The sequence below is a fragment of the Homarus americanus genome, unplaced genomic scaffold (assembly GCF_018991925.1).
Source record: "Homarus americanus isolate GMGI-L3 unplaced genomic scaffold, GMGI_Hamer_2.0 scaffold49198, whole genome shotgun sequence".
Classification (NCBI taxonomy): domain Eukaryota; kingdom Metazoa; phylum Arthropoda; class Malacostraca; order Decapoda; family Nephropidae; genus Homarus; species Homarus americanus.
In genome coordinates, this window is record NW_024741892.1 from 21,773 (window position 1) to 49,753 (window position 27,981).

General features: G+C 43.0%; 1 long non-coding RNA gene across 1 annotated transcript; it reads left to right on the forward strand.

Annotated features, from left to right (window-relative positions):
* Nucleotides 1–1,463: 1,463 nt before the first annotated feature.
* Nucleotides 1,464–27,921, forward strand: LOC121876056. The gene is made up of 2 exons (XR_006090710.1): nucleotides 1,464–1,520; nucleotides 27,876–27,921. It is a non-coding gene; the product is annotated as an uncharacterized LOC121876056 (long non-coding RNA).
* The last annotated feature ends 60 nt before the right edge of the window (nucleotides 27,922–27,981 follow it).

Below are 27,981 nucleotides of genomic sequence, written 5' to 3' on the forward strand. Positions count from 1 at the left end.
GTGGTGGTAGTGGTGGTGGTGATGAGTGGGGGAGGGGCTAATCTTCACGTGTTCAGGAAATTAAATGCAGGAAATGTTGTGACTGTGGATGTTGGGTGACAGGATCTCACCAACACACGTCCTTCATTGGTGAGTTATTATCGCCTATGGACGCCGTATGTAGAGTTAATTAACCCCCATGCCGCCACAATTAAGGGAGGGGGCGGGGATGATGGCAGTTCACCCACACCACGTTTTACGCCAACCGGGCTAAAAATACCGCCAGTGACACAGCGCCTGGCGAGAGCACTGCCTGCCTGAGCTACACCACCACCATCCGGGTTCTCCTAGGTGAGTGAAGTTCAATGTTGTAATCTAAATGGATGAATAAGAACTTAGAACTGACTTATCTCCCGACAATAAACTAAGATATTATAACTATATGTATACACAGCAAGCGACTCCACCATCTGGGTCCTTAAACACTCTTCGGGGTTCACTTTTCACCTGTATCTAGGAGAGTAAGTCTACCTGGCTCACTTATGTTCCAACACTAACCTGAGAGTGTCGTAACTACATGCATCATCTGTCCTGTACGTACGAGGATATTACGAGGTTGAATTAATAACGACTTCATATGCTAACCTTCTCTCCTGCCTGATGCTGAGTAACGTATCTAAGTAGAGTCTCGTGGTAATTTTAGATTTGTTATGAACGTTATTTTTTTGCGATTTAGTTTCAGTTACCTAGTTAAGTGTGTTTTTACCTCACCAGTTTTTATGTTAATTTGTAGTAACTGAAGGTATGACTTTACACCACCCTGCCTCACATGCAGAGTAGGTCCAACATGGAGTCGATTTGACACCGAGACTCTACTCGATGCGGCCACTTGGGGTTAAGGGGTGAAGTTTAAAGTAGAAAGACTATGGGTTGGGGATCATTAACCAGTCTAAATCCAGTTTACAGAAGGTCCGAGTCTTTGGTAGATTTTGATTTCGCTCCTGATATGCAAATTTCGAAAATGGGGGAGCGGAACCATACAGGGTTATATCACCTTTTGTCACAGTAATTTAGCTTTTCTGGCACCTGAAACACAAGTGAATCACCTCGATAACGAAATATCATTACGATGTATTTACGTAGAAGAATATAACAGCAACAGTGGTTAAAAAGATGATATCAACCGATGTGACGAATATCAGACAACTGGCAACCTCTTCCGGGCGCTTCCCCTTTTCGCATACCACGCCAGTGTTATCAACACCCTGGTGCCGCCATAACTCTCTTGGCTCGACATGATATTGCAATAAAATTTCACTGAAGAGAATATTGTATAAAATATTATAACATAGACATTAAGGGTGAATTTGGTGTGTTTTTGAAGGGTAATTCTTTAGGAATGTAGATGAGAGGTGCAGCCACGGCGGCGGCAATAGTGCAACTGGGGCCCGGCGTTGAGCGTGAAGAGGTGAGGAACAGTCAGTCTCCCCTCGGCCTTCCTTGTTGCAGTACGGATCCTCTCTGCCCCCGCCTGCCGACTGGTACCGCGCCTTTAGTGCTCCACCCACCCACGCCCGCCCGCACACGCCCACACCCTAACTGAGAAAAGTACAGGGGCGTGGATTTGTTCAGGGAGACGTGATGCTCCGTCATAAAGCATTTCTCTCTACCTTACACGTGCCGGCACCGAAACCGTGTGGAAAATTAAATGAGGAATTTTGAAATGGAAAACACTCACAAAAAAGAAAAAAAGATAAAGACTGAAGATATACAGGAATTCTGATACGAAACTATAATAAAAAATGTATATATTGTACTGTATAAAATAAGCCTTAAAATAATGTTCTATCCGGGTACTAACACTGTATATCAAATACCAGTAACTAAGAGACAATAGGAAAATATGAACAAAATAAGGAGAACATAGAGGAAAGTCTCCATCAATAAGTGGTTGAGGTATTCGGCTGCGGACCTACCAAGACTGGAACTGACATTTAAAGGTGGCACCCGTCTTCCTCCTCCCCCTGGCACCGTGCTGGGGAGGGTCATAGTGCCACATACATAACACCGTGTGGTTAAGGTCACAGTTCTTAGGTTACTGTGGTTATAGGGTCATAGGGTCACTATGCCGTCATCATAAGTCATAGTGCCTGGGTCATGATGCCGAGAGACTAGGTCAGAGTGCTTAAATCACAGTGCTGAGTGCCTAAGTCATAGTATCTTGGTCATAGTGCCTAGATTACGGTACTAAAGTCAAACTGCCAAAACTATATTGCCTATGTCTTAGTATCTAGATCGTAATCCCGGATCAGAGTGCCATGATTATAGTGCCTTGGGGGATGACACTACCGTAGGTCAAGGTGCACAGTGTACATAGTGTATTACAGCTCATGGTCTCCCTACAGGGCCAATTGCGTGAGGGTATTATTATAAAGATCACTAACATTATGCAGTGTCTATTGTGTAAACTTACAATATAGGCTATTGTCTCTAATACAATATTATATTATAGGTTAAATATATATGCGATTATAGTGACCCTAGTATAATATAGGTGGAACCCTCATACAGTGCCTATGGTGTTTATACGTTATAAGTGGCGCAGAATACGTAAAGTTTATGGTAAAATGCTATTATAATATCAAGTATTGTTCTAATATAGTGGATATGGTGCAAATCCTCTAAATTATATTTCACCATCTCGACGCAGTGTCAACGGTGAGATACACGGTGTTATAATCCACGATATGTTAGTTAATAGTGATATACTCTATGGTGTCAGGGACATATCTTCAGTACAGTGACATGAAGACACTATAATTTTGATTATATATAGTAAACATGATAACTGACACCACGTTATAGTGACGAGTCTGACGACCTAATCCCTTATGGTGAACTTGGATTCAGAGGAAGTCGAGTCGAATCCTTTTAAAAGTGAATCAGTTTACCAATAAGCATCTTGTTAATGAATGCAAAGGTCGTCTTCCAAGTGAGTCTGTAAAGGTACTGTGATATTGTGTGTGAATATACTGTATGTCCGGTACCTTTTTGGTAGTTTACAGTAGCCTATTTTTGGTACCTTTCTTAGTATTATACAATATATATGTTTGGTAGCTAAGGTAGGGTATAACAGTATTGCATATATTGTATGTTAATTAATTGACTGTACGTTATTAATTTAGGAGCAACACAGCAGGTATAGATAGATAGGAATAACTCTGTATGCACACAGGCACAGGTAGAGTTGCTTCAAAGAGTTTCTTTACCCCCTGTGGGAACGTCTGTGTCCATGTGGTAGGGTCGCAGTAATAAACTTTTGAATGACTGTTTGGTAGTCTTGTAACGATGGACCTGATTGGTGGACAAGTTCACGTGCTAGACGTTAGGAGACTGGGGAGGGGGGGGGGGAATCCCTGCCCTAGAAGTAATATGAACACTTTACACTCGCTCTCCGTCATCCGGCTACTGAAGTAATCTGGAAGCTTCTGTGCCTTTGTGAGATGTAGTTACTTATAAACACTTCCCAAGCCACCTTTCCTCTTAATGCATTGAAGAAGAATCTCAATTAAAAAAACTACAGTATACACAAACATTTAATTATCCAAGCAAGGTTATACACAGTAAATATGGAAATTTAAGACATGAAAATATAAGGAGGACCAGTGTAGAAGAGTTATTTGTATGCGAGAGTGAAGGAATGAATGGACACCGAAGTCTCATTAACAATGTTATTACTCATGACTTTCATCGTCAATATAGTATATTATTAACACCACTCAATTAAAAAAGATCATGACTGGTGTGTGAGCGACGTTTGGCTGTGATCACTTCTTCACCAAATATGGTATGATGACACTTGTGTTGTCACAGAGCAGTGGCTTGTGTTGAGTTGTTACCACTAAGTTAAGTTTGCCGGAGGTCAAAGTTAATGCTTGTCATAATTATCGTTTACTAGACTAAAAATTCAGTTTAGATCAAAATGTGTTTTGACCTTGGACCACCACTTTACCCGGCCTTGTTGACTAACTACCAAGTAAGTTTTGGTTTTTATCTCATATTTTGTACAATATTCCAACCTGGATCATGTCCAGTGACAATTGATTCAGATATTTAAGTTTGTTCGTGTTATCTATTAGTGTATAGTGACCTGCGTTTAGAATGTTTGTGTATGGTGACTTATGGTATAGTGTTCAACATTCATCTCTGTACAAATTAACATCTGACGTGTCCATACATCATTCTTATTTAACTGCATTATTTCTACTCTTTGAGGCGATATTCCAGTTTTTTTTCCTCTTGCAGCGATATTTCAGTCTGATTTCCACTTGTAGCGATAATTCAGTTTTATTTCCTCTTGTAGCAATAATTCAGCCTTATTTCTACTCTAAATGTCAACGTATTTCCATCTTAGTGATAAATATATTTCACATTCTACTCAATACGGATAATTGCGTCTATAGTAGCGATAAATCACTTTTATTTCTCGTCCTTATCTCAACAGGGAGGAAACAGAGGTCGGTGTAGTGCGAGGGTGAACAACCACGCATCATGAAAAACAACGTAGCAACTTCACGTGTTATAAGAAGTGCAAATACCCCGTACACGTAATTTAAGAGACGAAAAGACGCAACTACTCGTGAGTTAAGAGGTAAAAGCTCAAATACACGTGATTTAAGAGACGAAAAGACGCAACTACTTGTGATTTACGGGGTAAAAGCTCAAATATACGTGATTTAAGAGACAAAATGACGCAAATAGAGTTATTACAGAGATATAATGCGTATTACTTACTTATCAAAACGCCAGTTTAAACTGGGTAGAATCTGTTTCCAGCACTAAAGTCTATCAATACAAAAAAGTCGGTTTTAAAAGTTCTATGAAACAACAGGATTTGGCCAACGCAAAATCATCAACGTTATCATTATTCTACGATCTCATCTAAAGAAAATGGATTATCATAAAGAACCAAAAAACCGAGAAAAAAATCTGAGATTGGAATTTTACAGGGATTAAGCAGGGAAATAATCTTAAGAACTCAGTGAATCTACAATTTAGTTCACCGGAGAAAAACAAATTGATCTTTAAACGTGGGGGTAAAATAGGGTGTAGAAAAAGGAGAAAAAATCCCTGGAAATATTATAAATATCTTTTATTCCCCTGCGAGAAGCCCGTGACGTGAAGGGAGAAACGTGGGACGTGAGGGGAAAATTAGAAATATTTTTCCTTATTGGAGGCAAAAGAATAGTGGGACTTATTTTGAGGGAAAAATCCCTGCACTGGCGGGTAAAATTGTTTCCTGATAGTGAGAGAGCTTTTGACTTCCAGGGAGAAAACCCTCGACGTAAGATTGGAAAAATTATTTAATATTAGGGAAAAACGACTATTTCTAGGGGATAAATGATGTTTAAAATATGAAATAATATAATAAAGCGAAGAAAAGGAGATAAATGGGGAAAGGTGATTGAAGGAAAGGGGAAAAATATGAAAAAACAAAATTATATGAAGAAGAAAATTCATATTAAAAACATTATATACGATAGAGATATATTGAAAAACTCCTGTAGTAAATACTATAAGAAAAAAATATATAAAGAAAATCGCTATATAGAAAAAATCGCCACAAAAAGATAAAAATCGTTATACGGAAAGAATAATAATAAAAAAATAAAATAACGAAGAAAACTAACATAAATCAACGAGGAAAACAAGAATATAGGAAAAATAATCACCTATTTGAAAAAAAAATAAAATTAAAGAACTAGACGGTAGGAAAATGTCAGATAACGAAGGAAAATGAGAAACAACAAAGGATTGAAAGAAAATATCCGAGAATAAATAGGAAAACACGATCATACGATAGGAAAATAAAAGGGTTCCCTATTTCTTATATTATTGCCTTTTTTCTCACTTTGTTATTAATTGCTCTTTTCCTATTAATTATGATTATATTTTCGCTGTTTATCTCTTAATTATTTTACCACATTATTCTGCTTCTTCCCTATATATTCCTGTCTACTTCTCCCTTTCATTATAAATTTTCCCTATTCATCATTTATCCTCTCTCTGTTATTTAAATTATTCTATTCTCCCTATTCTCTTTACATTCCCTTCTATCTTATTGACTATTATTTATTTCCTATTACCTATTCACTTTCTACTCTCACTGTTTACAATAACCTATTACATTATTTCCCTATCGTCTACCTATTCTTATTATCATCTTCTTCCCTATTTATTACCCCGATGCCCATTTAACTATTATTCATTCCTTATTTACACTCTTCTACTCTTCTCATTTACCACAACCTATTTCCCAAATTTGACCACCTATTATGTCTAAATTTCTACAGTACGCGCGAACTCCTTCCCTTCTGGATTCTTTCTGGGTCGTTCATAGGATCACCTTAGCTCAGAAGATGAGGTAATTCTTAAAGATGTAGGTCGGTATGGGTGGGTGGGTGGGTGGGTGGATGGGTGGGTGGGACTGAGTGAGTCATGTGTGTATGTGTGTGTGTGCGTGGGTGTGTGGGTGTGTGAGTTTCAGGTTGGGTGTGGTGATGGTGTGTGAGGGTGAGGAAAGGCATGTCGGAATGTAGGTGTGAAGGATGATGGATATGTGGGCGGAGTGGGTGGATGAGTGTGGAGAGGAAGGGTGTGTGGGGTAGGAAGATTTAGAAGGTGGGTGTGAGTGGAGGTGGGACGCTGGTTTATTATGGGTGATGTGGGTGTGTGGGTGTGTGTGTGCTAGGATATAAATACGGGTGAAAGGGTGGGGTGTAGGAAGAGTGGGGGTGTGTTGAAGAGAGAGAGAGAGAGAGAGAGAGAGAGAGAGAGAGAGAGAGAGAGAGTACCTTTTCCATATTCAAATTTCTAACACTTTTCCAATAGCAAGCAAGCAAAGAAACAAGCTCTCACTACCTCATCCTTCATCCAAGCCAAAAGACAGAGATTAAAAAAAAAAAAATCCCTTCAGGTTCCATCATCCTCCCCCCAGACAAAAAGACACACACACACACACACACACACACACACACACACACACACACACACACACACACACACACACACATAGACAGACAGACACAGTGACCCACATATACAGCAACACGGCGTGAGACAGAATCATTACCAGACCACCACAGGACAGATCTCAGGAACACGCACATATACAAACTCTTCTGATCCCTTTTGTCGTCTTTTCATTCAAGTGGTCATCAGATATCTTGTCTATATAGAGTATTTGAGTTTAGAAAAAGAGACTATGAAAATCAGATTAAATAAGTAATATGTGTTGGAAATCAGATAGGAAATGTATGTGTTGGAAATCAGAAAATGTAAACCTAAGAATCATTTGTTTATGATTAGATAAGATAATATTCGTGTTTTACAATCAGATTATACAATAAACTTGACTTGAAATCAGATAATTATAATACACGTGTTTACTTACAATCAGTTAATCTATGTAGGGAATCAGCTTAATTGAGTCTCATCTTGGGTCTCGTGAGGACAAATCCCAAATGACACAACTTTCACAACATTTTTCCTCTTGTTTTATCTATTCCTATTCGCCTTCACATGAGCACCATTATCATCCTCTTCCTTCTTCTTCCTCTCCTCTTCCTCCATAGAGCCACCCTCTCCCTCCTCCCTCCTCCATCCTCCATAAGACCACCCTTCCTCCTTCTCCACAAGACCATCTTCCCCCGTCTGTTCCACACTCCCTCCTCCTTCTCCTCCACACGCCCACACTTCCTCCTTCTCCTCTTCCTCATTCCCGCTTCCCTCCACTATTTCTCCCTCCTTCTCTTCCCCGTCTCCTCCACAATCTCCCCCCTCCTCTACACTCGTTTCCTTCCTTCTTTCTCCGTACTTCCTACCCTCCTTCCTCCACATTTCCTTCCCTCCTTCCTCCTTCACACTCCCACCTGCCCCTCCACACTCCACTTTGCCTCTTAACGTTAGTGGAGGGCAGCATGAGAGCAATCTATTTCACCCCTTGTTGGTGAGTCAGCATCAGAAGGGAGGTTGGCTCTGAAGGTTAGCATTATCTCTCTCTCTCTCTCTCTCTCTCTCTCTCTCTCTAAAGACCCTGTTTCTTCTGGCTGGGCTAAGAGAGAGAGAGTGAGAGAGAGAGAGAGAGAGAGAGAGAGAGAATACCAAAAGGAAGAGGGAGGAAAGAATGGAGAACCACGGAAAAAAAATATTACAAACGAATAGAAAACAGAGCAAATTAAATAAAACCAGAAAAAGAGGTGTAGAGAGAAAAGGCAGTGGAACGGCGGGTATCAAATCAAACACACCCGAGCACACCCACGCCCACCCGAACACACCCACGCCTACCCGAGCACACCCGAGCACACCTAAGCACCATATACCAACAGGAATACATGCAATTTCATTTTAACCTAAGCGCAACAATCGAGGCCAACCAGGCTGGTGGTCAGGAGTCCAGCCAGCACCAGTATTGTGGCTGTGAAGGGAGGGAGGGAGGGAGGAGGAGGAGGGAGGTGGGAGGAGGGAGGTAGGGAGGGAGGGGGAGGGAGGGAAGGGAGGAGGGAGGGGAAGGGGGAGGGAGGGGGGAGGGAGGAAGGGGGAGGGAGGGAAGGGGAGGGGAGGGAAGAGGGAGGGAGGGAAGGTGCAGGGGAGTAGGGAGGGAGGAGGGGAAGGGGGAGGGAAGAAAGAAGGGGGGTGGGGGTAGGGAGGGAGGGAGGGGAGGGAGGGGGAGGGGAGGGGGGAAGGGGTTGGGATGGGAAGGAGGGGGGGGAAGAATGAGAGGAGGGGACAGAGGGAAGATGGACATGATGAGAGGGTACACGAAGAGAGGGAAGGAAGGAGGGAAGAGTGAGAGAACAGAGAAAGGCATGAGAAGAGAGAGAAAGAGGAGAAAGGGGAGGAAAGATAGGAATAGAAGAAGGGGTGGGAAGGATGGGACGAAAGAGGGAGGGAAGGGAGTGGGAAGGCACAATGAGGGAAGTAATAGAAGAAGAAGGAACGAAAGATGAAGGGAATGATGAAAGGGAGGAAGAGAGGGAAGGAGGTGGAGAGAGGGAGGGAATAATGTATTGAGAAAAAGAGGGAGGAATAGATGGAGGGAAGAAACGAAAGAATTGGGAGAAAGAAAATTGAAAAAAGGGGAGAGAGAGAGATGGGGGAGAAGGAAAAAAAGAGCAAAACAAAATTAGGAAAACTTGGAGGGAAGAAAAAGGGAGAAAAAAAGGAAAGAGGAAGGAAAGGGAGGGAGGAAGAGAAGAAGGAGGGGAGGAAGAAAGACATGGAGCATAGTGGCCAGGGAGAATAACTCTCGTTAGGAATCAACTGGTGATGGTCATATAAGCAATAACATGTACAGGTGGATACACATCACTCTAATATTATCAATTTATGCCTTTGAGTGTATTGGAGGGAGAGAGAGGCCTGCACACAATATAAAGGTCACTATGAATAGTTTACTCAGAAACGTTGAGGGGATGTTGAAGGGGGAAAGGGGCAGGGAAGGAAGAATGGGGGGGAGAGAGGAAGAGGAGTAGAGACGAAAAGGTTAGAACTAGAAAAGGGGAGGGAAGAGAGAGAGGAGAATGAGGAAAGACAGATAGGGCAGAGGTAGGAAGGGGGGAGGGGGGAGATAAGGGGAGAGAACATTGTACTAGTGGAGAGAGGGACTAATGGTGTACTGTATGTTAGAAGAGGGGAAGACAAGGGAGAGGAGATGGTGGGGGGTATGAGAGAGTATTGTAGTGGGGAGGTATTAGCCCACCCGGTGCACAGGTCAACGACCCTCATCGGGGCCTAGGGTGCGAAAAAATATGAATAGAAAGAAATTAAAAATAGAAAAGGAAAAAGGTTATATTAACCTACACCGCGCAGATGCCGGAAAGTCAGCTTTTTAAAGTGAGTGAGTGTGGAAACACAGAAGAAGGTAGAGTATTCCACAGTTTGGCTGTGTGAGGAAAGAAGGAAGAACTATAACGGGTTATTCTAGTGTGATCGACATCCACAGAGAAACGGTGGGCACCGCGGGCAAGACGTGTGTTACGAGCCCACGGCCTTGTCAGCGGTACACAGAATGCCAAGTCCAACGAACATTGCCCGTTAAAGTACCTATAAAAGAGAGAGAGTGAAGCAACATTGCAGCGAAGAGCACGGGAAGAAAGATTGTCAACTAAAGGAGGAGAGTTTATAAGACAAAATACCTTTGATTCCACCCTATCTAACAGTTGGGCAGAAGAAGAGCCACCCCAGATATGAGAGCAGTACTCCAAGTTAGGACGAAAGAATCCCTTATATACTTGAAGCAACTGCTCAGGAGTGAAGTAGCACCGGCATCTGTACAGTTTTCCCAACTTTCGGGAGGCAGCTTTAGCAATGTTGAGGATGTGTGGCTTCCATGACATATTAGAGGAAATGATGAGGCCTAGCACATCTATTTTAGAATTTGGCAGAATGATAGCGTCCTGAAATGTGATTGGTGGGAGATAATCTAATTTGGAAAGTGTAATTGGTAAATACTGAGTTTTATTACTATGGAATTTTACCAAGTTTCTACCTCCCCATTCATGATGCTGCACAGATCCGCATTGAAAGATGTAATGATATCAGCTCTAGAAACAGATCTAGTTTGAGAGTTAGTGGGAAGGGGAAAATGTGAAGAAGAGTGAAGAGTAGAATCATCAGCGTGAGAATGGATATAATTAGTGTAGTGTGAAGTAAATCATTGATAAAAAGAAGGAAAAGAATAGGTGAAAGAACAGAACCCTGTGGGACACCACTATTGGTAGAGAAAGAGCGAGAGATCGATCTTTCGACAACAACTGCCATGGACCAGTTCTCAAGGAAGCTGGAGATTAGAAAACAAAGTCGGGGAGAGAAACCATAAGAGGGAAGTTTAGGAAGCAAAGGGGAGGGAGAGAATGACCAGAGGGGAATGCGACATGGATTATGAATTAATGGAGAGCAGAGTGAGGGGAATGTAAGGGAAGGGGGTATGTGGAAACAGTGGGAAGAGAAGAGAAGTGGTAAAAGGGGACAAGAGAGGAGAAAGAAAAGGGAAAACGAGAGGGAAATTTCCATCAGATTCAAAACAAGGAAAATTATCATCAAAATCAAAATTTAAAAAATATTTACAACATAGAAATCAGAAAACGGTAACGTTAAAATCAATTAAGGAAATAAATAGAGGAAATTAAGACGAAAGAAAACGGAATTAACGACGGGACTTAAAATGAAAGCAAGAATAAATATGAAAATTAAATGAGAAATCTAATTCAAAATCAAGTGTAAAAACACAAATATTAATACAAAAAAGGGAAAATCCGAATTAATCGTAAAAAAAAAAAACGCAAACTTACAAAAAAATCAAATTATAGCAAAAAAAAATCAAAATCAAAACAAAATATTTTCAAGAACAAAGCATAGAACATCAAAACTAACATTAAAAAAAAACACGAAATACAAACTTCAGCAACACAAACAGATAGATTTTTTCCAGCTTCCTGTCTCATGTCTTTCGTTATTGCTCTCTTGCTTCCTCTCTTCTTCCCTTATCGTCTTCTCTCCTATTGTTCCCTTGTCCATCAGTGTCTCTGTCCCATCTCCCTCCTCCATCACCGAAGACGTATGGACCGCTCCTGGCTCACAATGGCCCCGATCGGTCCATCAGCCAAACCAAATGAACCTTCATGTTGGTGTTCACGGTGGCAGGTGGTCCATAGTGCTGGTCAAGGTGGCTTTTGAGGTGACGGGTGGTTGGAAGGTGGTTCTTATGGTGTCAGGTGGCTGGAAGGTGGTTCTTTTGATGTCAGGTGGCTGGAAGGTGTTTCTTATGGTGTCAGGTGGTTGGAAGGTGGTTCTTTTGGTGTCAGGTGGCTGGAAGGTGGTTCTTATGGTGTCAGGTGGTTGGAAGGTGGTTCTTATGGTGTCAAGTGGTTGGAAGGTGGTTCTTGGGGTGGCAGATGGTTGGAAATGTGGTACTTATGGTGATGGGAAGCTGGAAGGTGGTACATATGGTGATAGGTGGTTCCTTGTGGCGTTCATAGGGTAACCGGCGGCTTTTAGGAATATCTCCAAATAAAAGGGTGGGTTTTAATGGTATCTAGAAGTGATACGTAACTTCTAGAGGCGTCCAGGGGTTATTTAGTAGCTTCTAGAGTCGTCCAGGGGTTATTAAGTAGCTTCTAGAGGCATCCATAGTTTATTAAGTAGCTTCTAGAGTCGTCCAGGGGTTATTAAGGAACTTCGAGAGGCGTCCAGAGGTTATTAAATAGCATCTAGAGGCGTCCAGGGGTTATTAAGTAACTTCTGCAGGCGTCCAGGGGTAATTAAGTAACTTTTACAGGCGTCAAGGGGTTATTAAGTAACTTCTAGAGGCGTCCAGGGTTATTAAGTAGCTTCTAGAGGCGTCAAGAGGTTATTAAATAGCTCCTAGAGGCGTCCACGGGTTATTCAGTAACTTCTAGAGGTGTCCAGGGGATATTAAGGAGCTTCTAGAGGCGTCCGGGGGTTAAGTAACTTGTAGAGATGTACAGGGGGTTATTAAGTAACTTGTAAAGATGTCCAGGGTTATTAAGTAACTAGAAGCGTCCAGGGTTTAAGTAATTTCTAGAGGCGTCCAGGAGTTATTCAGTAACTTTTAGAGGCGTCTAGGGGTTAAGTAACTTCCAGAGGCGTCCAGAGGTTAATAGACAACTTCTAATGGCACCAAGTAGCAAAGGGTGACTCATAGTAGCGTCCAGTGGCAATACATAAGTAAAGAAGGTCATTGACGTCTTTTAGTGACGTAGAGGCGTTGACAGGCGGCTTCATAGTCGCCAGTAATATTCCTATCACCTCACACGACCTCCATCACCCCTTACTCACCCAACCCCCCTATCACTCCCCACTGACACGACCTTCATCACCCCTTACTCACCCAACCCCCCTATCACTCCCCACTGACACGACCTTCATCACCCCTTACTCACCCAACCCCCCTATCACTCCCCACTCACACGACCTCCCCTACTCTCCTTCTAACATCCCTCCCCCACTAACCCAGCCCCCTCCACCATCTCCTAACCTCCTCACTCCCTACTCACTCAACCTCCCTACCCCTCCCTCCACCTCCTCACCCCCTCTCCCCTCCCTCCCTAAATGTAGCTGTGGATAAGAAGACACCTGGAGTTACTGTAATGTTCCAGGACAATTTCTCATTGCCATTTTCGTCGACATGTTTGTAACCGCACCTTATGATCGTGTGGATGATGTGACAATACTGTTAAGCAAGGTATGATTGTATGAATTACAGTATGTGGCATTACTGAGGCAAGGTGTGATCGTGGAGTTATATTGGTAACATTGGTGCAAGGTATGATGGTGGGGGCTATATACGGTGTGTGTGGGTGTGGGTGTGTGTGTGTGGCTCTATAAAGAAGGGATCACATGAAGGTTAGACAGCCCAGCATATTTCACCTGAAGATTAATCACCCGAACGCTATCTAGGAGGTTAGGTTAGGTTAGGTTAGGGTGTTCATTCATCAGGTGAAATAAACTGAGGTGATCTTATAGAAGCGCCACGTAACCTTGCCATTAAATATGTACCAAAAATCCCAGGTGTGTTGGGAAGATAAATACCTCGTCTTCTCACCTGTATTTGTGTACCTGTTTAAATTAAGGGACTCCAAGTTGGCATGGCGCTCGCTTTTGAACCCAGACTCTCTTTGAATGTCTTAACACACACACACACACACACACACACACACACACACGAGTATTGGGCCAACATTGTACGTGTTGTTTATGTCACTGTCACTGATGCTTCTCTGTATTTGTTTCTTATTATTTCTATTTTTCTTTCTCTTTTCGTGTTCGATTTAGCCCTTTCTTCCTCCTCTAAATCCATCATCCTCTGATTCCCCTAATTCGTGGTTATTTTTCATCTATTCTCCATATCCCTCTTCGTCTGTCTTTGTCTCTGCTTGTCTCTGTCTCTCCATCTCCTTTCCCCTTTCTCTACCTTATTTTTCTTTCTTTCTCACTGTTTTCCGTCTGTCTATTACCCCTTGTCTTCCCCCTCATCATTTTATCTCCTGTGTTTTCCTAATTTCTCTCTTTATCTGTTCATTTTCTCGTCTCCGTCACTCCCCCTCTACGCCACCACTAATGGAAAGCCTCTGCATTTCTCATTTATCTTCTTCTCTCTCTCTCTCTTTCTCTCCTTTACACCCTTTCTCTCTGATCTGCCTTTAATTCTATGAGCTTTCATCACTGTTGCTTCTTCCTTTGTGAGCGACGTGAGTGGACACGGAATGTAAATAGTTGGTTAATTAATTATCTTATATTGGGATTAGTTTATGACCATTGCCAAGTGCCACCACCCCTACCTACCTATTCTCCTGCCCACCCATCCACCCACATCCCCTAAAATATAACATGAACACACTGTTGCCAATATCCAGGAAGCGATTTTACCTCTATAGAATTGGTATTAACCCACTATTACTACCTAAAGCGAGACAGTGTTTCTCTAAGTTGGTAGTACAGTATGATGTAGTGTTGCCAGATAATTCAGGTAAGTGTTCCTTGTAATGTGAGTGTTATACAGAAATAACACAAGAATCAAGCGCCCATAACTTGAAAAATATAAGGGATTCAGTATTACCAAATAATAAATACTACCGTACACCTTGTATTGTTTGAGTATATTCAATGTTACCAAATCACTCAAACGTCCATACCTTGTGACGTAACAATGATTTAATGATACAAAATACCTCATACCTTCATAATTAGTGACGTAACAATGGTTCAGTGTTACCAAGTATCGACACACCGACGCAGGTACGATGATTCAAGGTCCGTGTAGTGTTGGCAGGGCGAGGTGTGTTAACTGAGAGAAGGCTAAATATATTGTTATATTCCTATGCAAATGTGTTCATCTATTTATAAACAAAACGAAAGAGTTATTACCCTAAACATTAAACTTACTACGCGCGCGCGTGTGTGCGTGTGTGTGTGTGTGTGTGTGTGTGTGTGTGATATTGTGCTTATATTAAGTCACACCTACAGGCTTATTCACACAAAAACCCCTCTCACATAATTTTCTACTGGATATCAACCACACGCACTACTACTACTTTGCTGTCACTCGGAATCGAGCTATTAAGGATGTCACCAACGTTGGTGAGTTCTGAGGTGACTAAAGAGGCCGATTCGGGATCGGGAGGGTCGTTCAAAGATGTTGTACATGTGGAGGGCTACATCTAGTGCGGGAGGGGCTGCGGCAGCGTCTTTCTAGTGTTGGCTCTTGTCTGCATCGTTAAACAGTCGGGATAACTCGAAAGTATTGACACCTTCTTGTGTGGTGCTCTTCGAAACGTTATGGTATGGAGTAATCGTCTCCCAGTTGATGGGGTCGATTTGGTACTTTTTAGGTTTGTCTTAAGACTATCCTTATACCTTTTCAGTTGCCCACCCCCGTTACGTTTACTGTTCGTTAGGTGACTGTAAAGTAACCGCTTTGGCAGTCTATTGTCGTCCATGCGGGTAAAATGGCCACTCCAACGTGGTTGTTAATGGATAATGGTAGCCTCGATGCTCTTACAGTTGGTGTCAACAAGAACACCGGCATTTTTTCTTTCGTCTTCCCAGCCAACTCGGAGGAGGGAACGTTGACTACTTTCGTGAGAGTTTTCAAGTGCCTTGAGGTGCCTCCTGTATGTGACTCATGTCTTGCTACCATATAACAGGGTGGAAATACAACTGCTCGAAGCAGCTCCCTACAGCTGAAGACACCGTTTCAGAGTCCGCCAAAGGCTTGAGATGCACATCTGATCCGACGTTGAATCTCTTCATCGATGTCCGCGGTGGTGGACAGGTGGGAGCTGACATACCGAAAGTGGGTAGCTATAGAAAGGGTGGTACCGATAAGCTGAATGGATGGTGGAGGTGTGTCTGAACCAGAGGCAGACTGAAAGAAAATCAGAGTCTTGCATACATTAACCTCAAGGCCAAAATGAGCATATGCATCTGCGTAGGTGTTCAGGATCTCCTGTACGTCGCGTTCCGTGTGAGAAACAAGGGAAAGGTCGTCTGAAGGTCAGTAATGGAAGCTGCTGATACCTTTGTTCCTGCCTGGAGTCGTCTATGTTGAAAAGACAGTTCATCCGGTACTCGATGTCCACTCCGCTCGCTAAATTGGCACTGGCACGAGTGAGGAAGGCAGCAAAGAAAATGAAAGAGAGAGTTGGTGCCAGTACACACCCTTGTTTAACCCCAGTTTGGATGGGGAAGAACTCAGACTGGGTGCCATTGTGCAGGACACTGCCGTTCATGCCATCGTGGAGTTGCCTCACAATGTTGATGAATTCTGGTGGGCAGCAAAAACGGTTAAGGGTCCACCAGAGGGCTTCCCTGTTGACTGAGTCCAAGGCCTTGGTTTGGTGGATGAAAGCCATGTATAGGTCACGACGCTGTTCTCTGTATTTTTTCTGTATCTGGCGGGCAGCAAAGATCATGTCAGTGGTTCCACATGATAGTCTAAAGTCACACTGAGATTCTGGGAGGATGTTTTCCGCCTCAAGAAGAATTCTGTTTAAGAGGACTCGGGCGATAATCTTGCCAGCTACAGACAGCAGCGAGATCCCGCCGTAGTTGCCACAGTCTGACTGGTCTCCCTTGTTCTTATAAATATTGACGATGGAGGCTTCTTTAAAAACTTGGGAGATTTCTTCCTTTTCCCATATATTCTCTAAGAGAGAGTGGAGACGGCTGGTAAGCAGAGGTCTTTCTACATTATACACCTCGGCTTGGATTCCATCAGGCCCTGAGGCTTTGTTGTTTTTCATCTGTTTGATGGCAGCAGCTACCCCATCCAGGGATGGAGGATAGCTGAGGTGGATCAGCCCTGGAAGCTGAAGGACCTGCTGGGTAGTCAGGACATCCATATCAGTGTTTCAATTGAGCAGTAAATGGTAGTGCTTGTTTCCAGCACTGAAGGATGCTCCTCCATCGTCTACAATTAGGGAGTTACCATCGGATGAGTGGAGAGGGGCCGTGCCACGAGTTTTAGTGGAATTGAAAAATTCGGACATCTGGTGCTGATTTGCAAATTTTTGTGTTTCACATGCTTTATGTTTAAACCAGTCATTCTTTAGATTGCGAACTTCATGCTTTTCCGCCGCTTTCTTCTTGTGGAAGGTGTCAACGTTGGTCTGAGACTGAGGGTTGTTCTGCCAGTCAATTAATGCAGCACGTTTATCATAGACTCGTTCATTTATTGACCAGTCATTTTCAACAAACCAGTCCTGGTGTTTTATTTCGATCTGGCCGAAGGTTTCTCCGCAGGTTTTTGTCTTGACAGTGTCGAGAATAACTCTTTCGGCACTGGGATTTGGGTTGTTTGTTGTTGGGTTTTTTATGAGCACAAGTTCGAGCTGTTCTCTGAAAGCATGAGCTACTGTTGCTGCCTACGCCGTTTTGGGGCGATGAGAAGTGAAAGCTTGGTGGTCTGAGCCACGCATGGCTCGGGTGATGAGGATATCACGGAGATCTCTTTCTCTGACAATAATGGAGTCAATGAGATGCCAGTGGTTGGATCGTGGGTGTTGCCAAGAACACTTGAACTTGTTGGCCTGCCTAAAGAAGGTATTGGTGAGAGTGAGGGTGTGTGCAGCACACTTGCTGAGGAGAAGTAGGCCGTTGGGATCACACTTGCCTAGTCCATTTCTCCCTAAGGTTCCCTGCCAAATGTCAGCATCTCTGCTAACTCTGGCATTGAAGTCACCAAGGAGCAGAGCCTTATCATTTCTGGGGATAGGGATTAGCACTCTGTCGAGGTCTGCATAAAAGGCCTCCTTGATGTCATCCTCTGCATCCAGTGTTAAGGCGTATGCACCGTTGAAAAAGGAATGACTTGAGTGATTCAGTGGGACTGGGAGCATCATGAGGTGCTTGTTGATCCCAATAGGCATTTCAGTAAGCCTGTGTAGGGAGATGACAAAGCTAACTCCATCAATGTGGTTTCTCTCCATAGCAGGCTTACCCTTCCAGAACAAGGTTTAGCCAGACCCCCGTTCTGCGAGTTGACCCTAGTCTGGGAGCCAGGCCTCACTAATGGCTGCTATGTCGATGTTATACCTATCCAGCTCTTTTGCCACAAGGGCGGTTCTTCTTTCAAGATGCTTATTTGTGCTAGTATCCAGAAGGGTCCAGACATTCCATGCAGCAACCATAAGAAGTTGTATAGTTCGTTTTTGTTTGGATCTGTGATTATGATAGTGTTTTCGACCACATAAGGATGACCTTACTGGGTGCGGTTGCCCAGCCAGTTTGTTTTTTAAGGCAGGCTATATTTAGGGCACCTTTTCTAGCCCCCTTCCCATGTGGGGTGAGCAGAGTGGCTCCTCGAAAGGGCTGCTTAAGTGCTTAGTCGCACAGACAGGACAGGATTGAACTGCTGCCTAGATCCCAGTGTATAAACGACCATTTTATCTGTGCCGCCCATGAGCAAAGATATGAGTAAAGACTCCCAGTCGCCACTCGTCCGTCGTCATAGGACGTTTGGGGGTATAGGAGTTTTGATGATGATGAGAGGTATGATGAGCGCATGAGTTGATTCATGTGATGTGGCGGGAGCGCAGGCTACAACCACACTTCTTGGCCCTCCCTTTTCCTGATCCAGTGGTGCAAGTGTTGGAACGACTGGGGAGAGGGAGAGATGCAATCGACTGCCGATAACCCAGTTTGTTGGGTTTCAACTTAGTAGCCTGTCCATCATGAATTGCCTTCGTACGCCGGTGTAATCGTTGGGTTCACATGGTGGTCAACTTTTCGACCTACACCACCGTTGGGATTTTGTTGGAGCTCTGTAACCATGTCTGCCTGATGCAGGGCACCACCACAGATTTTTTGTTCAGGGTTTACTCCCGTAGCCTTATACATACAAGGTTAATCCACAAGGCAGCGGGGAAATGATTGGTAGGCGCCAGAACGTGTCCAAATGCCAGTGGGCCTATGCGCCGTCCTTCTGGGGCCCACTGCTACTCTGACATCCCCTGCTGGTTTAACCTGGGTCCACGAGACACCCAGTTACCGTGTGTTGCCACGAGGAAGCACAGCAGTAATCTTGACGGTGAAGAGGCTGTATACTGGCATGGGAAGACTTATGCAAGTTTCTTCCCTGTTCGCCACGAGGGCTAGCCAACGGCGGTAGCAGAAAGCGAGAGGAAGCAAGCAGTGCTTGCACCTTAACACAATACTGCCACACTAGACGTATTTTACCACCCTGCGTGCAATCTCTCTCTTCGGGGAAATATAAACTAAGTAATTGCTTCCCTTTAAATGTGTGTAAACTATCTCTAACATACCGAGCTCGACAGGGTATCTCTAGCTTCGCTCACATACTTTGTCTCTCTCATGACTTGTCTCTTCCTCTCTCTCACATGACCTGTATCTTCCTATCACTCTCATGACTTGTCTCTTCCTATCTCTCTCATGACTTGCTTCTTCCTATCACTCTCATGACTTGTCTCTTCCTCTCTCTCATGACCTGTATCTTCCTCACTCTCATATGTATCTTCCTATCACTTGTCTCTATCCTTCTCTCTGATCTCTCACATGACCTGTATCTTCCTATCACTCTCATGACTTGTCTCTTCCTATCTCTCACATGACCTGTATCTTCCTATTACTCTCATGACTTGTCTCTTCCTCTCTCTCATATGACCTGTATCTTCCTATCACTCTCATGACTTGTCTCTTCCTATCTCTCTCATGACTTGCTTCTTCCTATCACTCTCATGACTTGTCTCTTCCTATCTCTCTCATGACCTGTATCTTCCTATCACTCTCATGACGTGTCTCTTCCTCTCTCTCATATGACCTGTATCTTCCTATCACTCTCATGACTTGTCTTTTCCTATCTCTCACATGATTTGTCTCTTCCTATCTCTCTCATGACCTGTATCTTCCTATCTCTCTCATGACTTGGCCAGTTTTTCGTTTATCTCTCTCTCTCTCTCTCTTCCTCAGGCTTTCTTTTATTTTTTCTACCTAATAAATCTTTTGTCAACATTTTTTCTCACTAATTTTGACTTTGATATTGACATTGGCATGACATGGCGCTGAGAGAACTCGATATTGACAAGTACATTGACACTCACATCAATCCTGACTTGACACTAACGATATTGATATTATGTCATACTGACTTTAACACTTGTATTATTATTAGTAGTATTGTTGTTGTTATTATTATTATTACTAGCGAATAAACACCGCCTTCCGGCCGGCTCATTCGCTAGGCCAAGGTAGGACGCCACCCTCCGGGAGGCTCCACATTGTCGCACTGTTCTGTCCCCAAAACTTCTTCTTTCATCAACAGTTCATTTACGGTGTATGTAAGTTCCACCATGTTTTTCACAACAATGGTCCAGCAAATTATATTTTTTTAGCATTAAACTGTTATTATTATTGTTTAATCATCACTACATATAACACCACACATCATCACTACATATAACACCATCCATCATCACTACATATAACATCATCCATCATCACTACATATAACATCATCCATCATCACTACATATAACACCACCCATCATCACTACATATAACAACATCCATCATCACTACATATAACACCATCCATCATCACTACATATAACACCATCCATCATCACTACATATAGCACCACCATCACTACCATCACTACTACCACCATCATCAATACCACCACTACTACCACCATCATCATTCCCACCACCATCATTACCACTACTATCAACCAGTCTCTACCACCACCACTATCACCACAAACATGCCGCTATCACCATCACCACCACTACCACTGTCACTACCACCGTCACCACCACCACTACATATAACACCATCCATCATCACTACATATAACAGCATCCATCATCATTACATATAGCATCATCCATCTTCACTACGTATAACACCATCCATCATCATCACTACATATAACACCATCCATCATCACTACAGATAGGGAAAGTAGTTTCCGAGATTCTCGTGCGGACACACAAACAAACAAACACACAGACATACTTCTGTGTTTTATATATATAGGTTATTATTATTATTATTATTATTATTATTATTATTATTATTATTATTATTATTATTATTATTATCATCATTATTATTATTATTGTCGTCATTACTATTATTATTGATATCGTAATGGCGACCTGTCGTGTAATGGTCAGCATGCTCTCAACGCAAGCCAGTGGACCCGTCTTTAATTCCCGGGCAGGGTGAAACTAGGGGAAAGTTTCTTTATGCCAGTAGCCTCTGTCTACCATGGATGTTAATCGATTTCCGGATCGTGTTCCCGGGTATTGGTTAGCCAGTGCAGTTGGCGTTGACACTGGGTCATGCAGCTCGTTAACTTAGGGTGTGGTTGTTGTGTTGACGGCAGCTTTTACACCTTAAACAAATTTACGCCTAGGTGGCCCTTGGGCCCGCCATCCTCGGTACACGAGGGGCAACCATTATAATTATATTATTGGTATCATTGTTAATACTCATGTAAATATCAAAACAAGTCCCAAACACGTATACTAACAATTACATAAAGATCTGACACTAACACTCAACGCTGTTTATCAGGCCAGATGTTTGCATTAAGAATTTCTCCCCCTCGTACCTGCTTGTTCTGTGATAGTTAATGGTACACTCAGCGATGAATTTTACACCTTTATGTCTTGTTGCTAACGAGACGTTGCATGAGGTAAGACTATGGTGTGCAGTTAAGGATCTTTCGTTCAAGGTTAGTGTTGCAGAGAAAGACAGACAAACATATAGACAGACATACAAATAAAAAGACCCCCCACCCCCCCTACACACACATTCATTGCTCGACAGAATCTCCATTTCTTCATAAGCACAAATATCACTATTCCTTTTCGAGTGAAAATTATGATAAGTTTCAAAAGTTTAATGAATTGGTCTTTGTAATTGGTGTTGGACTTAATGATATAGTTTACTCTTCAATAAACTGTTGCTTATGGAGAGGACATTTATGTTAATGATAAACATTTCTTCTTAAAGATGTAATTAAATTGTTGGTATTTATGGATGGAAGAATATGTGTAAAAATTATCGGGAATGGCAGAGTAGAGAGACGGGGTGGGGAGGGAAAGGGGTGAGGCGGGAAGGAGGGAGGAAAGGGGTTGTGGAGGAAGTGGGTGGGGACAGAAAGGGGTGAGGAGGAACGGGGGAAGGAGGGAAGGGGGTGAGGAGGGAAAGGAAGGGAGGGGGGAAATGGGTGAGGAAGAAAGGGAGCGAGGAAGGAAGGGGTTGGAGGGAAGGGGGAACGGAGAAAGGTGGTGGTGGGAAGGTTGAAGTTGTGGTGGTGATGGCGGGGATGAAGAGGTGTTGGTGGGGAGGGAAAGGTGGGTAGTGTTGAGGATATTGAAGTGGTTATGGGAAGAAAGAGGAGGAGAAGGTGGTGATGGGAAGATGGAAACAGTTGAAGGAGAGGAGGAAGTGGACGTGGAAGAGGGAAAATAATGAGAGAAAAGAAAGAAGTGGGTAGTGGGAGAGAAAATATAGAGAAATAGGAGGGAGAAGGTAGGAAGAAGAACGGGAGGAGGAGGAAGTAGGAGAATGGGCGTAGTTGTTGATCCAGACGCATCCTAGGGGTGTACCCCCCACTGCTCCCACACGGCACACACCATTTCCGCCCAACACTACCAGGGCTTTCCTCCTCAAGAGAGAGAGAGAGAGAGAGAGAGAGAGAGAGAGAGAGAGAGAGAGAGAGAGAGAGAGAGCAACCAAAGATTCACTCACTCACACACACACTCACTCATTAAGATTCGGTTTATAAAAGAAAGTATTTCCAGAACGGTTTTAATTTACATTTCTACCTAATTCTCTCCTTTTCTTCCTTTTTTCTTGTTTTTTTCTCAAGATTTTGCTCTCTCGGTCTTTTTGTTCTGTCTCTTTGTATATCTATCTCTCGTTAACTGATGCTATCTTTTTATTTCTTTTTCACACACACACACACACACACACACACACACGCACACGCACACGCACACGCACATACACACACACACTATTATGAGTTTTACCTTCACAAACCATTACAGTGTACAGGTAGACAAGTGTTGGAATAAGACAGGTGTTGGAGCAAGGCAGATGTTAGAGGAAGGTAGTTGTTGGAGTAATGCATGTGTTGGTGGAAGGTAGTTGTTGGAGTAAGGCAGGTGTTGGTGTTAGGTAGTTGTTGGAGTAAGGCAGGTGTTGGAGGAAGGTAGATGTTGGAGTAAGGCAGGTGTTGGAGGAATGTAGATGTTGAGTAATGCAGGTGTTGGTGTTAGGTAGTTGTTGGAGTAAGGCAGGTGTTGGTGTTAGGTAGTTGTTGGAGTAAGGCAGGTGTTGGTGTTAGGTAGTTGTTGGAGTAAGGCAGGTGTTGGAGGAAGGTAGTTGTTGGAGTAAGGCAGGTGTTGGAGGAAGGTAGATATTGGAGTAATGCATGTGTTGGTGGAAGGTAGTTGTTGAAGTAAGGCAGGTGTTGGAGGAAGGTAGATGTTGGAGTAAGGCAGGTGTTGGAGGAAGGTAGATGTTGGAGTAAGACAGGTGTTGGAGGAAGGTAGTTGTTGAAGTAAGGCAGGTGTTGGAGGAAGGTAGTTGTTGGAGTAAGACAGGTGTTGGAGGAAGGTAGTTGTTGAAGTAAGGCAGGTGTTGGAGGAAGGTAGTTGTTGAAGTAAGGCAGGTGTTGGAGGAAGGTAGTTGTTGAAGTAAGGCAGGTGTTGGAGGAAGGTAGTTGTTGAAGTAAGGCAGGTGTTGGTGGAAGGTAGTTGTTGGAGGAAGATGGTGTTGATAACAGTTGTTGATAAGACAGGTGTTGGAGGCATGTTGAAGCAAGGCAGGTGTTGGAGGAAGCAGATGTTGGAGTACAGGTGTTGGAGGAATAAGAAGAATATGAAGGAAAAGGTGGCAGTTGTTGGAGTAAGGACAGGTGTTGGAGGAAGGTAGTTGTTGAAGCAAGGCAGGTGTTGGTGAAGGGTTGTTGAGGAAAGTTATATGAAGAAGTTGAAGTAAGGCAGGTGTTTGATAGAAGGTGAAGAGCTGAAGCAATAGCAGGTGTTGTGTTGGGTAAATAGTTGGCGCATAGGTGTTGATAATGGGTAGTTGTTGAAGTAAGGCAGGTGTTGGTGGAAGGTAGTTGTTGGAGTAAGACAGGTGTTGGAGGAAGGTAGTTGTTGAAGGAAGGCAGGTGTTGGTGGAAGGTAATTGTTGAAGTAAGGCAGGTGTTGGTGGAAGGTAGTTGTTGGAGTAAGACAGGTGTTGGAGGAAGGTAGTTGTTGAAGTAAGGCAGGTGTTGGTGGAAGGTAGTTGTTGGGGCATAAGCAGGTGTTATGGAATACAGAAGCTGCTGGAGGCAAGAGATATAGGTGTTGGAGGAAGGTAGTTGTTGAAGTAAGGCAGGTGTTGGTGGAAGGTAGTTGTTGAAGTAAGGCAGGTGTTGGTGGAAGGTAGTTGTTGGAGTAAGACAGGTGTTGGAGGAAGATAGTTGTTGGAGTAAGGCAGGTGTTGAAAGAAGGCAGGTATAGACGTGTCAACTCTTGGCTTTGTCAACACGGGAGTGAGGAAGGGGAGGAAGGAGTCAGTCGCACGATGGTTCTCTAAAGGTCACCCAGAGCCACGCTGGACAGTGTGTATGTTGGAATATACATATCTCTCCCTCTGTGTGTGTGTGTGTTTGTAAAGGTTGATACTTGAGAGAGAGAGAGAGAGAGAGAGAGAGAGAGGACGACTATTGACCAATCTATTCAAACAATCAGAACCTAAATGCCCTTCAGTGCATAAACCGAAATTATTGTAAAAAATAAAATAAAACCCTTATTGAACCCACGTATCTACAAAACAACCTCACTAAACCCCTTATTTAACTCAAATACCTATAAAAACCGCACTTAAACCTACCTTCCTGACCAAAATACCCGCAAATCCCACACTTAATACCCCTACTTAACCAAAATACTCACCAAGACCACATTAACTTAACTTAACCTCACCTCACCTCACATATTCTCTCACATCTTATTTACCTCCGAGAAATACTTACCACCTTCAACTGGAAGGCTGGTGAGGAAGATTTGCATGTTATAGAATATTTGGTCGAATATTTTCCGTCGTAAAGATTGAACGACACACTCAGCATCACCCCTTCCCTACCCACACACACGCACATTGAGAAGTTTCTTATGTGTGTTTTGCTACGGACAATATGGCGTTGAGCCAACTCCAAATGGGTTCATATAAAGACATTTTCTACTTAGGATTTTACTGTATAGCTCAATGGCTCGCAATGGCCCAATTGGCCCATTGCTGTCGATCTGTACTGTTGCCTCTTATAGGTCTTTTAAACGATAAATCTTGGGACACTTTTCCCTGTTTTATTTGTGTTTGTTCCGTTTTGGTCTGTGTTATTCTTTCGGCTTGGGTTTAGTGGTATGGGGTTTAATTCCAAAGAAAGGGTATTCATGATATTGGTCCGTGGTGCGAGTGTGTGTGTGTGTGTGTGTGTGTGTGTGTGTGTGTGTGTGTGTGGCATGTGTGTGTGTGTGTGTGTGTGTGTGTGTGTATGTGTGTGTATCACCAACTTGTGGCATTAACCCTTGGCACCAGTTCAAGGACCAGCCCGTGGTACTTGTATATAGCTCTAGCCCATGGCACTACTCCACAGGTCAATTTGACGCCAGTCCGTAGCACCTGTCTACGGTCGATCATGGCACCAGTCCTTAGCACCAATCCATGAACCTCCTTGGCACTATTATCACCAGTCTATCACCAGTCTACGGACCATTATGGTACACTTTTTAAAGACAAGTCTCCGAACTATCATGACACTCGTTAATGGCACTTTGCCTGTAGTCCGTGTCAGGATTTCAGTCAGGGAGTGGAAAAAAGGAACCATTGCTTCCAAGTGTAAGGGATCACGAGTCATCACCTAACCACCTGTCCTCCCCACAACCGGACAACCTGTCTAAACCCTACCCACCTGGTCACGCCTTTTTCACCATCTCCACACACATCATCACACCACACCACCTTCTCTACCCTTGACCACCTCCCTCCACTCACAGACCACTCTACGTGAATTAACTTCTCCCCTGCCCCTTGACCACTTCTCACTGCCCTGAGACCATCTTCCTCCCCATCCTTCAATTCACTTCCCCACCTCACTGACCACCCCCACTCCCTGACCGCCTTCCTCCCCCACCCCCGGACCTGCATAATTCACCCGTAAAGCTGAAGTGTTTCTCCCACCTAAAAACTAGTGGCCGGGAAGAGCTTCACGCCGCCATTCCTTTTCTGCGACACAGAAACTGAACCCCTTCGTTCCTAATGTTCTTCTCATGACAAAAAGTAAACGGCACTGTTGGCAGAAGAGCAGATGAACGTTCCTCTTGAATAGCCTTTGTAAGCGTGTGTCACTTTGGAGATGGAGGGGAACACCAGAGGTTCTCCAGCAGGTGTTGTGTTGTGTTGTGTTGTTAAGGATTATATTACTTGTACCATAGAAGATGTAACCTAATGCTCATACAAGTAAAAGAACGTCAATGTTGGCAGAGAGCGAGTTTTGTTGTTGTTTGCCAGGTTAAATGTAAGTTCGAGCACCGTCTTCAAGATAATGTCACAATGAGGATATTACTGCAGTATAAGAAACAAGTATCTTCCCAGCCTTGGTTGGTGAATATGTAAACCTGGCGAATGGTGGTTCGAATAGTGGACTTACTATTTTATTGTGGAATACGGACACAATATATATATATATATATATATATATATATATATATATATATATATATATATATATATATATATATATATATATATATATATATATATATATATTATAATAAGAGATCACCGAAGAAAGTAAGTAATTATGCGAACAGTGGTGTAACTGGCCGCCCTCTCCAAGGTTCCACACACCTGCCAACTGTTCACTTGGTACAGTACGCAGATGCGAGCGTCGGATGGCTCAACTTTTCCTCGATGTGTCCACCAAAACTTGGTTAGATAGTGGTTACTTTGACTGTATCTATACTTAATACATAAACCAATACATTATTTTTATTCACATTTCCGTCACATAATCCTCATATTGAAGGCACCACATTTACGATACTCTCGCTATTTGGAGATTATTGTACCTGTACCTTACATTAACTCTGTACTTATGTCTTTATAAACTCTCTCATAATGGTAACAGCGTCATTGTTTTAAAACAGGTAGACCCTGTAAGCTAAACACCAGCGCCACCAAGAGCAGTCAGCAACGCCTGACGTATCCTTCTACTTTATAATGGTATTTTTACGTAGCTTCGCCAGACGAACATTAGCTTACCTTCTGTCTACTTGTTCTTCTTTATGTTGTTATTCCTTGTTTCTTTTTTTATATTTTCCATCTGTGTTTGTCTTTCTGTTTCCCCTAATCTTTGATTGTCTTTATCTCTCGCTATCTGTTTTTTCTCTCTGCCTTTCTTTCTGTTTGTCTGCCAGTCTTAGTCTCTCTTATTGTTTCTCTGCTTTTCTGTACCTCTCTCTGCCTATAGGTGTCTATTTCTCTCATTATCTCATTCTTTCTTCTTTATTCTTCTACTCTAACCCTTTTTTACTAGTTCTTCCCATACAGACCCACGGCTGAGATCATTAAGAGGAATCTCATATGGCCCACATTACCCGAGGCTTTTGCGTTAAATTACCCCTTCCCCTTTTATAACTATAGATACTAAAATGGCGCCGAAAAAAGTACGAAGACGTTTTAGTTTACATAGAATAAAGGATAAATCGACGTAGGTATCTGGTATTGAGGTATCTGGAGTGTGATTTTTACATGTTTATACTAATGTGATTTCTTAAACCCGCAGAATAAAGTGTTGGACGAAAAGAAAAGTGCCCCCTAAATAAATAATAGTAAAAAAAAAAATAGAAAATTAAGTGAAGGAATGCCCTCAGAGGCTGTAAAAGTGAACG